Source organism: Selaginella moellendorffii, unplaced genomic scaffold (genome assembly GCF_000143415.4).
Source record: "Selaginella moellendorffii unplaced genomic scaffold, v1.0 SELMOscaffold_50, whole genome shotgun sequence".
Taxonomy (NCBI): domain Eukaryota; kingdom Viridiplantae; phylum Streptophyta; class Lycopodiopsida; order Selaginellales; family Selaginellaceae; genus Selaginella; species Selaginella moellendorffii.
The window spans coordinates 1045235-1060017 of record NW_003314311.1 but is presented as its reverse complement, the minus strand read 5'-3'; positions in this window follow the sequence as shown (position 1 = coordinate 1060017).

The window sequence follows — 14783 nt, the reverse complement described above, 5'->3', positions numbered from 1 at the left end:
ATTTGACCTGTCATTTAGAGTCAAGATTGCAACACGTCATCCTATTCCAACTAGGGATGCTCACCAAATCAAGGTTTTTGTTCATCATCGGTCACCCAAAGAGATCAATATTTTACATGTAAACGTTAAGGAGATGTTAGAAAAGGGTGTTATTCAAAAGTCACATGTGAACCTCATTTTGTGATGAAGTTTGATGAGATTATTTGTTTTAGCATCAAGTATCATTTGTTAAAGAAACTGATAATCCCAAATTTATACCCTCTTCCTCACATTGTTCTTTTCATACACTATTTGGTTTGTACGAGTTCTTGGTGATGCTATTTGATTTGAACAATGCTCCAACAACTTTCTAGCAGATGCTAGACGAAGTTTTTTGGATATGCCGAAAGTAACTACTGACTTTATTAATGATGTATTGATCCACTAGGAAGGAATGTGGGAGGAACACGTCTGTGATGTTCATAAGGTGTTGGATCGACTTTAGAAAGTTGGTTTAAAACTAAAGTGGTCAAAGTGCGTGTTTAGGTCCAAGGATACAAATTATCTTGGGTATAATATTTCTTGTGAGGGTTTGCAAGTTGATATTGACAAATTTGTGGCTGTTCTATATACTCGTGTTTGGGATAGTGCAAATTTGTCAATTGTATAGGCTCACTTACTCATCATTTTCTTTTAACAATTTCAAGGTTCTAATTTAGTTTTGTTGCAAATTAAATTCCAAGATAATCAAAAGTTAATCTCATCATTTCATGAGGTTGTGACCAAGAGGTTGTGTCAATGTTGTAATAGATAAACATTTCATCAAATCTTTAAAATTACATGTATTGTTTTTATAATTTAGCGTTTCATATAAAAGTGAATGAAGGTCTATTGTAAAATAGAGATGACCAAGTCATTCTAGCAAAATTCATATTAATGCATTTAGAGCAACTTGTTTTTGATAGCCACATTATATAGTAACTTCCAATAAGATTTATTGTTAACACTCAGGTAGCAAGTATTTTAAAACTCATTTACTAAAGAAAGAGAATTAATAAAGAAATCAATGCAAGTAATTCCTTATTTGAGAAACAATTAAAGTCCTTAAATGTGGAAAATGACTAAACCACCATGCTAGCTAAGTCTATAGTTTTATACATATATTCTGTGTAAACATTATCTTCAACCCACTATAAATGTTTAAGCTTGTATTCTTTCTTTGCATCTTTTAAAGTGCTTATACCTTTTAAATTTTAGCACAACCACTTGTGCTCATTATAGTATTTAATACATTTTTTTAATGTGTTCATGTAAATTCTACTCTTAATGGAGTTTCTTAGATGACTAAAACCTTATCTATACTGTTATTATAGACAATTCTAATTCCTCCTCAATTAGTTTGTGCTTTATTACTCATGAAATTGCAAAGCATTAATAGTGTTGAAGATGTTATTCCAACTAGGTATGTATTATTTGGTAGTGTTCAAAAAAGAATTTAAAATAGTATTTCTTTAAAATAACTATCACCGTCAAGAATTATGTTTATAAAAGGATTTTCTAATAAAGAGAGCTAGTAAATAAGGGAGTTGACAAGAATAATCTGATACACTAAAGAATATTCTATTAAATTTTTAGCTGCAATATTTTCATTAAACAGATATTTAAATAAATTAGTAATTTAAGTATTGTGAGGGCCAAGTGTATGGCTATGATACCGTATACTAATATTAGCATAGTGGGATTTTGGTAGCTATCAGATTGGTTTCAATCCAGACCACTTGCTTTTGTATATAAACTAGGATTTTTGGGCTAATTGATATACACATTTTCTATATTCCCTTTCCATATTCCAAACACTCACATTGGTGGAAATGAGGGGCATTTTTTATTGTCCCTAAGGAATGCTTGAATTTGGGATTTTGGTTTAGATTTAGCTTTTGTATTGTCTAGATCTAGCTTTTTCCATTTCCTTTCTTTTGTTCTTTCTTTTCAAGATTTTGGTTTAGACCTAGCTTTTTTATTGTTTAGATCTTCCTTTCCTTTTAGTTTTTTCTCATTTCTCTTCTTTTATTTTATCCTTTTCATTCATTTTCATGGTAGCGCAACAATCTCCTCTTCTGACTTTAGAGCAGTAGTTGGTGCAATTGCTTGATGCCATGCGATTGCAATTGAACAACCAAACTCAATTGATGGTGGCATTCACAGCATATGGTACAATTCCTCCTACTCTTGGTGCCAATCTTTGCGTTCGGCCAGAGTTCTTTCATAGGAATCTTGGGGATGATATGTACCATTGGTTCGATCATTTCACGGTGATTGCCATATATCATTCTTGGGATGATGTTCAACGTTTGTGTGACTTTCCCATGTGTCTCCAAGGGACGATGTTACAATGGTACAATGGTTTGAGTGCAGCCACCTGTGGGCATTGGAGTGTTTTTCCGAACATCTTCAAACGCGTATTCAGATATGCTGACAATTATGATGATGCTTTCCAACAATTGCATCATCTTCATTAAGGGCCATTTGAATTAGTGATGCAATTTTGCATTCGTTTCCGAAGCCTCTGGCTTCGTGCGGAGTCAAATATGTTGGAGCGGATCAAGCAATGAATGTTGTGGGCAGCACTTCATCAAGATCTTTTCGGACTTATGCATGCATTTACTCTAGCCACCCTTGATAATGCTCTTCGCTTGGCACAACATTATGAGATGTCGCCTCTTCCTCTTCTTGCTGCACGTCCTTCAACTCCACTTCTTGTGGGTGATAGTCATGTTCCAATGGAGGTTGATGAAGTTGGTCACACTTATCAACGTTGTTAGCGGTTTCTAGATTGGCAACCACCATTTCCTAGGTGAAGACCTTGGCGTCAATAATGTCCTGTTGGTGTTGCTGCAGTGGAAGGTTTGGATAGTGAGATGCATCTGGGAAATGAGAAGTCACGCAAGTAATAAAGGGACCTTGTGCGAATAAGTCAACGACCCTCCATCTTTTTTTCGGGAGTATCATCAAGGGGTTCATTTGGCACCAGTTTATCCAATATTTACTTTCCAAACTCAATTTTATAACAAATAGTTTTCTATTATTTTCTTTGTGTTAGTTGATATAGGTTTAAGTTTATCTTCTATTGCTTGACTTATTGCTACACGTTGCCGTCTACACTTGTGTCGTGCAGTGGAGGTAATTTTCATTTTTCATGGCAATAGCCGTACACATACATGTGCATGGGATGAGGTGGACTTAATTGTGCGTGTGGGCGATCTTGAGCTTGGGTTGCAATCATTATAGGTGGTGCCGAGTCAAACTTTTGAGCTCATTCTTGATATGGATTATTGCAACGCAATCATGCCAAGTATGATTTTGAGGCTTCTCTCCTTTATTTCATATTTTCTTATATTTTATCCATTCTTCTCACTTTTGTACTTCTTCGTCCCTTTGCTTCCACCTTTGTTTCCATTACTTTTGTCCCCCACTACTTCCTCCTATATTTCTGTCTTGTTCTACTATTTTCTTTTCTGATCCCTTTGACAATCTTTGTGTTGCAATGGTTGACCAACTTATAAAGGAGTATTTTGATCTATTTGAATTTGACCTATATTCTAGGGCTAATATTGCCACATGTCATCTGATTCCAACCGGGGATGCTCGTCCAATCAAGGTTTCTATTCGTCATCAATCACCTAAAGAGATCAAGATTTTATGTGCAAATATCAAGAAGATGTTGAAATAGGGTGTTATTCAGAAGTCATAGAGTCCTTGGGCATGTGAACCTCATCTTATGACGAAGCTTAATAGGAGTATTCGTTTTTGCATCGACTATTGTCCGTTAAACGAAGTGATGATCCTAGATGTGTACCTTCTTCCTCACACTGCTAATCTCTTACATCGTCTGGGGCGAAGTCATTGGTTCACTAAGCTAGATCTTGCTTCTGGGTATTGACAAGTATCGATAGCCGAAAAAGATATTTCTAAAATTGCTTTTCAAGGTTCTTTGCAATATGCTAGAGATGACTACTGACTTTATTGATGATATCTTGATCCACTCGGAGGGGACATGGGAGGAACACTTTCGTGACGTTTGTAAAGTGTTGGATCAGCTATGGGACATTGGTTTAAAGTTAAAGCAGTCGAAGTGCATGTTTAGGTCCAAAGACATAACTTATCTTGGATACTGTATTTCTCGTGAAGGTTTGCAAGTTGATCTTAACAAACTTGTTGCTGTTCTAAAGTTCTCTACTCTGAAGTATGTGAATGATGTGCAATGCTTCCTGGGCAAGATGTAATATTTTGGTCGCTTTGTGGATCATCTTTTTGATCGCACTACACCATTGCGAGTGTTGCAAAAGTCATTAATGTGGGTGTTGGTGGATTTCAAAAAGCTATTGATGACTCCTCCAGTTTTGACATATTCTGACTACACTCAACCTTTTATTTTACGCGTGGATGTTTCTGATATTAGTCTTGGAGGTGTGTTGATACAAGAGAGCTCGAGTGTGTTTGGTCAGTGCCATCCCATTGTAAACCATATATTACAACCAGCAAAGGTGAACTACTCCACGACAAAGAAAGAGTGTTTAGCAGTAGTTTGGGGTTTTGAGAAACTTCATGCATATCTACATGGTTCTCAGACGTTACTTGAAGGTAATCATACTACTGTTACTTCATTATTGAAGCGAAAGAACTTGGTTGGTCGTATTGTTCGGTAGGCTTTGAAGCTTTAAATATATGATTTTGATGTTGTTCATTGCCCAAGGCATTCTATGGCTGATGTTGATGCCCTTTCTCGAGTTCCTCTTCCTTCTCCACTCTTTTCTCATATTTTTGACAAGTCTGTTGTTCCAACATCTGTGGATTTTCTAAACAAGGATTCTGTGCGATCAGCAGTTGCTGTACTTAACATTCAATGTCCATAAGGCACAGAGCAAGATCTACCTTCTCTTGATGAGGTTCGCGAGGCTCAAAAGATTGAGCCGTGGATTTAAAAGCTTCGAAATGGGTTTGAAAATCCTGCATCACTTGCTGATGACTTGCCTTTCCGGCATTTACATTTTCAGTATCACCTTGAAGATGGTTTTTTTTTTTTGTGGAGACAGATCCTAATGATCATTTACGGCTGGTGGTGCCTTTTGTCTTTATTTTGTAGTTTTTCCATGCCTACCATGATTCTCCTGTTCTAGATGGGCATATGGGACATCGTCGTATAACCGAGAAGCTGTGTAGGTCTTTCTATTGGCCAGAGATGCGACATGATATTATCCAGTATGTGCGTAATTGCGTTTGCTATTAAGCTCGTAATACCCCCCTCTCGTGCTGCGGAAAGACAGTTAAAGTTAATTGCAGTTTCCCGTCCATTTGAGTTGGTGGCATTTGATCTTATGGGACCTTTTCCATAGTCGACTACTGACAATGAGTATATTATTATTGCTTCTGACTATTTGACTCGTTGGGTGGAAGTTAGTGCTTTTACTAGCGCCTCTACAACTGCTGTTGGATACTTCCTCGTCAATCGAGTGGTGTTCTAGCATTCTTATCTAGAGCAGATTCTTTCAAATAATGGTCTTCTGAGGTATTTCATGTTTTGACGTCTCGGTTAGGGATATGCTACACTTTCACTAGTGCTTATGGTCCACAATCAAATGGTTTGGTGGAATGGCTCGTTCAAATGTTCAAATGGATGATTGCAAAATATGTGAACTTTCAGCATTCGGATTGGGATGGTTATTTGCCGTCTCTTTGACATGCATATGTCACAGGGATGCAAAGTTTTGTTGGTGCTTCACCATATAAACTCCTATATGGTTATGATCCAATATTACTAACAAAGATGGGTTTACCTTTGTGATTGCCACGAGCTACCGATATTAAGTATTTGACGAGCATTCTTCCACTTGTCTGAGTAGAGTCTGCCGAACACTTAGGCCGCATACAAATGGGACAACAATGGCACTACAATTCCCATCATTGTCCACCTGCGGAGTATAAAGTGGATGACTTGGTGTTAGTTCGTTTTCCCCATCTTATGGTACGTGGTTTATCTAAAAGGCTCCTTGCTCAGAGAAAAGGACTATATTAGGTATTGCGACAAGTTGGACCACAAGTTTATAAGGTTTGGCATAATGTTCAGTAAGTCGATCCTCCAAAGATTATGCATATATAACAATTGAAATACTTCATATAAAGGTTTTATGAGTAGTTAATACCACCTACAAATTCACCAATACCTCCTCCTGATATTCCTCTAGATCCCGGCCCATTTACAAGAGAACCCTGATGGTCTTCCATTATTCCGAGAGGAGGGGATGATGTGAGTGTATGGCTACAATGCCGTATACTAATTTAGCATAATGGGATTTTAGTAATTGTCAGATTGATTTCAATTTGGACCACTCGCTCTTGTATATAAGCTAGGGTTTTTGGGCTAATTGATATGCATATTTTCTGTATGCCCTTTCCATATTCCAAGCACTCACAGTATCTAATATTTTTGGGAGTCGCTATCACCTAATTTAGAATAAATTTATTTTAATATTTAATAATTAGTATTTATACTAATTTTTTAAGCTATATATTTAAGATTTTAATTATTACTATAAAGTCTCTTTGAGTGTAATTATATGAAATGCCAGTGTAATTTATAGACAAGGTTTATTTTAATTTCAAACACAATACCAATATCTATTTTTTTAACCTCATGTTCAGACATTATGATTAATCCAAATATAACATTTGAATCCATCCTATGCAAAGGATGAAAGATTTTAGAATTTTAATGTTTAAAGAATTATATGTAATTGGAAATTGGTTGATTATGATGTTGTAAAGCTTCCCATTTATAATATCACTTCCATAACTATAAATTATATCGTGATGATAGTATTGCTGCTTGATGTTGATCTTTTATTATAATATCTTTGAGTATTATTTTTTCTTCCTTTGACCAAGTATTTATAATCTTCATATGTTTGTTGTTTCTTATCTATTAATACTAAATCAAGAAAGATTTAAAGAACTTGAATTGTAATTATAAAGTTTGTATATTTATACAGAGCATGGTTGAAAGAAGAATATTACGTCTAATTGACAACAAAATCTTGGAGAAACTTAAGTCCCAAGTTTTAATATGGGCTTAATCAAAGAAGTTTTAGAAAAAAAAAGTTCTATATATTAATGTAAATAGGTTTGTGAATAAGCCTGTATAGGTTGAAAGTGACCAAACACTATAGACCTATAATTGGTTTGCTTAAGCAAACCTGTAGCAGTATTGAATATGCTGAAAATATTCTTAAAGATTCTAGGATATTTTAAAATCTAATAGTTGTTATTCATTTAGATTAATATTTTTAATTATAAATTATAAACTTTCCTAAACACTTTCTAGTATATTCTTGTTTCTACTATTGAAATATTAATCTTAAATATGTTTATAACTATTGATTAATTAAATTGATACGACTGCAAATTAATTAAGAGATAAGTATTGTCTCTCATATTTTTTATCTCTTCACCATAAGATCCTTTCGCATCTTTTCACGTACCATCTTTGTTTGGGTTTCATTGACGGCTCCATCAACCTTGCATCATACTCTTTCCTGCAACATTGTTTACCGACCTCCCGAGAAAAGCTTTTCTCTCATTGAGCGAGCACACTGAGAAGTGGATTCCGTCAAGATTTCTCTCCCAGATCTGCAAGTGGAACCTCTTCTCTGCTAAGTCGCCGCGTGCCTTGAGCGCCACCATGAAAGTCTGAGCGTTTGGCTGCTGGCTTGCTCGTAGCACTCAAGAGCAAAGGTTGTTCTTGGTTTGCTGCTCCATGCAAAGTCTCAGAGTTTGGAGGCAGGCCAGCTTCTTGTTGCATCTGATAGAAGACGTGCATGTTCGTGTTCCAGGCAACCAATGTCGTGTTTCTTCGTCCTCCAGAACACTTCTGATGCTTCCACGCGACGAATGCATCGGCTTCCTATTCACAATTTGCGAGGTAGACCAACCTATCCTGTTCTTCGTCCCATCTTGTCGAACAACCTGTGTTGCAAGCCGCAGTGTCAGTTTTGCACTTGCTTGATTCCTGGCTTATGATGCTCTTGACTGTTGAGAAACTTATCTGGCCGCTATGCCCTGCTCTGCTTCTTCTCATCGAAGTTGAGATTTGAGCGCCTGCAAGAACAGAGAGCAAAAGTAGTACGTTACCTTTTCTCAAACCTTTCGTCTCAAGCAGCTTCTCTGGCCTTTGGAGGTACACTAACGTCTGCTCCCCCGTCACCTCTAGAGGATAGCTCAGACAAATCGAAACTTGGTAGGTTCTTGCTCTATTTTCCAGTCCATGTTCCGAGCCAGCTGTGCAATAACTTCCAAGTCTGGTGACTTCCACCAGTCGACCCTTGTATGTGATCTCTGGGTGAGATCACCATCCGTCCTGCTGTCTTCTTGCTCAGCAACTTCATCTCCTTGAAGATTGTTTGTACACAATCTTCCATGTGACAACGCATGCACTGTGCTGACTTATGCGTCACTGCCAGTGTTGGCAGGACACTTTAGGAGAATCCCAGAGTGCCATTGCTGTGCGAACCACGAGCGTGAGCTTCCAGCTGTTTCTTTTCAGTCAGAGAATCATCCACCACAACTTCGATCTGCTCCTGAAAGATCGCATTACTGTGCTGCTTCCTTCGAGATAACATCCATCGCATGAGCAAAAAGCACGCGAGCAGCACCAAGATCGCAACCAAAACCCAGAGAAGAAGCTGGAGCAGCGACCACGGCGTCCTCTGAACCACTGTAACTACGGGTGTTGGTGTGGCCAGTGCTGCGTCGTGACCGTCGCGACGGTGGTGGTGGTGGTAGTGGTGGTGGTGGTGGTGGTGGTGGTGGCGTCCTCCATGGTGGTGACCATGGTGATGGTGGTGAACAACCAGAGGAGCTCCATCACCGTGATGATGATGGTACACCGCTGCTGCTGGAGCTGGATCGTGGTGGCGAGCATGATCAAGGATAGCAGGCGCTGGAGCCAGATGAGCAGGGTGGCCGCGAGCAGGGTGAACGAAAGCAGCTGGCGCTGGGGCTCGAACTGGAGCATCACCTTGAAGAACTGGAGCTAAAGCTGGCGCTGGCTCGTGGCCTCCTCGAGAATGGTGTCCATGGCGGTGTGCTCGATGTGCTGGAGCTAGAGCTGGAGCTCACGGGTGTGAAGCTCGGTGATGGCCGCCATGCCAGGGCGCTGGAGCTCGGTGGGCAAGCGTTGGGGCGGCGTGAGCGCGAGAGACCATAGCTTACCTGACGAGAGCTTCGACAATAGAAAAATCCAAGCGAGAAAGATTATAACCTAACCCTTGACTTAGAAAATAAAGAGGTACTTTTGGCTTTAAGGCTTTAGGTACAAATATTTCAAAAAGAGAAAACATTTTTAATTTGATGTTTTAGACTCAATTTTAATGTACTTCTAGTAAACAAAACTTTTTTACTCGTTTTTTCAAACCTCTGGAAACTTGGCATTCATTGAATGCGAGTCATGAAGCTCATGGAGACACAAACCATCAGCATTCACAAACTACTTCCTTTTGCAAAAAAGTGGGAAAAAGAAACACAAGATAAATATCTATCCATTGCTGTTTTGATATTCTCACAGCACAACATAGCTCACAGCTCCTCCAGAGGTCAACACCAGTAAATCAGTCAAAACGCAACAATTGTATCGATCCCAAAAATCCAAAGCTTTTCTCTTCACCATTCTAGTACTCATCCTGGCATTTCAAGAGGCTTTTAAAAGATGAGGTTTGGAAGGACCAGCAAGCTTTTATAGCCAAGCAGCTGCATGGAAATGGTATATACATACTCAAGGTCATGAAATCTCATTTGGCAAGATCCTATGAAGTGTAACAGGTTTAAGGCCGAGGGATTTGTGGAGCATACTCTCAAAAGAGATGTGTGTGGAATCCATAGGATAGGCTACTTGATGTGTACGAGAGGGAACTCCTTGCAAAGTTGTTCCAGGAGGACTGAAGATCATACCAATGGATTTATATCGTGTTTGTTTTACCAACTGTTTTATTTATCCTCTTGAATAACATTGAAAAGCAAAACACTAGCCTTTGTTCCTTCTCCTCTTGTGAATATTTATATTATTATTATAATTATTAGTATCACTAATATTATTTGGTATTTTGGTTTGCTAGTAAACATATTTAGCTACATAATTGTATAGCTAAAAGTCTTTTAAAATGAGTAACTTTTTTTTCTTACATAATTTCAAAATTAGAAATGTCACCTTCACATTCTTTCAAAGTTTAAGCGCATTTGTTTTTAGTCTCTCATAGCCCTTAAACAAACAAATAGAAATTTTGAGCACACTTCATCAATTCAAATAAACTAATCATTAAAAGCTTACTAGGTTATATACAGATCTGCCAATAAAGAGAGCCAGGTCAACAAAAAGAGTCATTAAAAATAAAATTTTAAAATATTTTGGTACACTAAAGAATATTTTCTTAATGTTTTATGCACATTTTTATATTCCATTTCCATATTCCATGTACTCACATTAGTGGAGATGAGGGGCAATTATAATTGTCTCTAAGGAGTATTTAGATTTGGGATTTTAGTTTAAATCTAACTTTTGCATCATTTAAACCTCCATTTCCTTATAATTTTTTCCATTGCTTTTCTTTTGTTTTTTTCCTATTTGTTCATCTTCATGGTAGAGTAGTAGCCTCCTCCTTCTTTAACTTTGGAGAAGTAGTTAATACATTTGTTCAATGCTATGCGGTTGCAATTAAACAATCAAATTCAATTAATGGCAGCATTCATGGCATAGAGTACAACTCCTCCTACTTTTGCTACTAATCCTTGTGTTTGGCTACAGTTCTTCCATGGGAGTCTTGAGGATAATATGTGACATTAGTTTAATCACTTTATAGTGATTGTTATATATAATTCTTGGGATGATGCTCGATGTTTGCATGAATTTCCCATGTGTCTCTAAGGGATGGCACTGCAATGGTGTAATAATTTGAGCATAACCACTCATGAGGATTGAAACATTCTTTTAGACGTCTTCAAATGCGCATTTGGACACGCTATTGATTGTGATGATGCTTTCTAACAAATGCATCATCTTTGTTAAGGGCCATTTGAATCCATGATCAAAAAGCTACACAAGTTTTTCTATTAGCTGAAGATGCAATGTGATGTTATCTAGTATGTGTATAGCTACGTTTGGTACCAGGCTCGTAATACTCCTCCTCGTGCTACAAAATGATGGTTGGAGTTAATTACAAATTCTTGTCCATTTAAGTTGGTGGCATTTAATCTGATGGGGCTTTTTTCACAGTTGGCTGTTGACAATAAGTATGTTATTATTACTTTTAATTATTTAACTTGCTAAATGGAAGTTGGTGCTTTTGATAGTGCATTTGAAATTGTTGTTAGATACTTCCTCCTCAATCAAGTGGTGTTCCAGCAATCTTGTCCGAAGGGAATTCTTTTAGATAATGGTCTCGCATTTATGGTAAAGGCATTTCAAGTTTTGATATCTTAGTTAGGGATATGCCACACTTTCATGATTTCTTATCATTTATAATTAGATGGTTTGGTAAAATAGATTATTCAGACTTTCAAAGGGATAATCGTGAAGTAAGTGAACTTTTAGCAATTAGATTGAGATGGTTAGTTGCCATCTTTTCGGTATGCATATATCACAGGGGTGTAAAGTTCTATTAGTGTTTCATTATATAAACTCTTATATGGTCATGATTCAATATTACCAACGGAGTTAAGTTTACCTTTACAATTGCCACAAACTACTGATACTAAATCTTGGGATCAATATTTGACGAAACTCCAAAGTGTATGAATGATGTGCAACACTTCCTAGGCAAAATATAGTATCTCGGTAGTTTTGTTGATTATCTTTTTGATTGCACTACACTGTTGCAAGTATTGCGAAAGTTGTTAATGTCATCTTTCATCTAGTCTGCAAATTGTGAGCGGGCATTTACAGATCTCAAAGAGTTATTGACGACTCCTCCAATTTTGGTATATTCTAACTATACTTAACCTTTTATTTTGCATGTGGATGTTTTTGACATTAGTTTTGGAGGTATGTTGATGCAAAAGAGCCCAAGTGTGCCTAATTAGCACCATCCTATTGCATATATTAGCTGTACATTACAATCAATGGAGGTGAATTACTCTATAATAAAGAAGGAGTGTTTAGCAGCAATTTGGGGTTTTAAAAAACTTCATGTATATCTATATGGTTCTTGGACATTACTAAAAAGTGACCATACTGCTGTTACTTCATTATTAAAACAAAATAATTTAGTTAGTTGTACTACTTGATGGGCTTTGAAGCTTTAAATATATAATTTTGATGTTGCTTATCGTTTGAGGAGTTTTATAGTTGATGCTAATACACTTTTTCAAGCTCCTCTTTCTTCTTTGATCTCTTTTCATATTTCTAACAAGCCTGTTACTCCCATATCTATGGATTTTTTAGACGAGGATTCCATGCCGTCTGTGATTGCTGTACTTAATGTTCAGTGTCTATAAGGTGCAAAGTAAGATTTACTTTTTCTTGATGAAATTCGTGAGGTTTAAAATATTGAACCATGGATTCGAAGGCTTTGTGATGCATCACTTGCTGATGACTTGCCATTTCGGCATTTATATTTTCAATATCACCTTGAGGTCGATTTTCTTTATTTTGTGGGGATGAATTCTAATAATCATTTACAGTTGGTGGTGCCTTCAATCTTTATTCCACGCTTTCTCCATATCTACCATAATTCTTTTATTCTAGGTAAACATATAAGACATTGTTATGTTATTCTCATAAGATTCATCTTGTAGCCTCGGTAGAAATTGGTGATTCCCTCCTCCACCCAAATCTTCCTTATACAATCTACAACACTGACGTATTTCATATGAGTGAAGAAGCTGTGTAGGTTTTTCCATTGGTTAAAGATGCAATGTGATATTATCTAATATATGCATAGTTGTGTTTGGTGCCAAGCTCGTAATACTCTCCCTCATGCTACAAAAAGACAATTAAAATTAATTGTAATTTCCCTTTCATTTGAGTTAGTGGTGTTTGATATAATGAGGCTTTTTCCACAATAAACTACTGACAATGAGTATATCATTATTACTTTTGATTATTTGATTCATTGGGTTAAAGTTGGTGCTTTTGCTAGTGCATTTGCCATTGTTGTTGGTTATTTCCTCCTCAATTGAGTGGTATTTTAGCATTCCTATTTAGAGTAAATTCTTTTGGATAATGGTCCCACATTTATAGCTGAGGCATTTCACATTTTGACATCTCATTTAAAGATATGCCACATTTTCATGAATGTTTATAATCCATAGTTAGATAGTTTGGTGGAACGGCTCGTTCAAACCTTCAAAGAGATGACATGAACTTTCAACATTCATATGCATATGTCATAGGGGTGGAGTGTTCTGTTGGTGTTTCACCATAAAAACTCTTATATAGTCATAATTCAATATTATCAATGGAGTTGGATTTACCTTTGCGATTGCTATGGGCTACCGATGCTAGATCATGGGATTAATATTTGAGAAACATTCTTCCATTTGTTTGAATAGAGTTTATGGAACACCTGAGCAGTTTACAAGTGGGACAACAACAACACTACAATTTGCATTATCGTCCACCTATGGAGTACAAAATGAATAACTTAGTGTTAGTTTGTTTTCCCAATCTTATAGTATGTGGTTTATTTAAAAGGCTCTTTACTCAATGGAAAGAACCACATCAGGTATTACAAGGCTTCACCTCATTATTTCCACTGTATAAGTTATTATAAGTTCTCTCCACTAATGATAAGCTTACTGTTGTAGGGCCTTCTGAGCAATAGAGACTTCCAGCTTCCTTTCCAACATGTATTCTTCAAGTGAGAGTGCTGTCGGACATGGAAAAGTGTCCCGGTGTGAATATGAAATCCCTACTCAACTCAAAAGAGCTCAAGTCCAAAGCACAAATCATAATGAAGTTTTTACTTTCATTGCCAATAGCACTTAAAACTACCTGCTGATCATCTGAGGGGATGGTATTTACTCTAATACACAGGTTTCCTGACTAACATGTATGTGTTTCCAGGCTCAGGGTCATTGGTTTGATCAAAGAACATCAGCTTTCATATCACATATCCCCTGGCATATCCCCATGCTGTGATATATCACCTAATGTTAAGCTTTAAGGTTATTTTACAACTAAACTAAACTATACAACATAAATTTGACCCGACCCGAGTTGACTTGTCACTCAGAAAAACATTTACCAAAATCTCTTTTCACGTACGCAGCGAATTTGGGAATCGGAGGGAGCTTTTTGAGAGAATACCTGCGAAGGAACAGAAAACAGTCAAGCATTCGCTTTTGACTTCCTTCGTTTTCTGTGTAGAATGCTCCTGAAAGAATATGGAATGCTCAATGCACTTAATATGTTACTCTTTGAGGACCTGTGGAGTGGAGGTATGAAATGCATCCAGGAAACTACAGCATAGTATGCAAGAGTTTTGCCACCAGGAAGAAAACCTATAAATCTTGACTGTGAACAAACCTAGAGTTTCAAGTATAAAGCTGTGTCCGTGGAGTCTCGGGGTTCTCTCGATTCTTCCATACGTTCTCACTGTTCTCTTGGGTCGGGTCATGGCAAGCGGGAAACTCTCGTTCGTGGCTCGCACTCGTTTCGTGGATTGGGCTCTCGGCTGGAGTGGCGGGAGTGAAAACGAAAGCAAAGAGAAAGCAAAGGAACTCTACAAAACGAGAATAGATGTTTCGAAGGAGAAAAATTG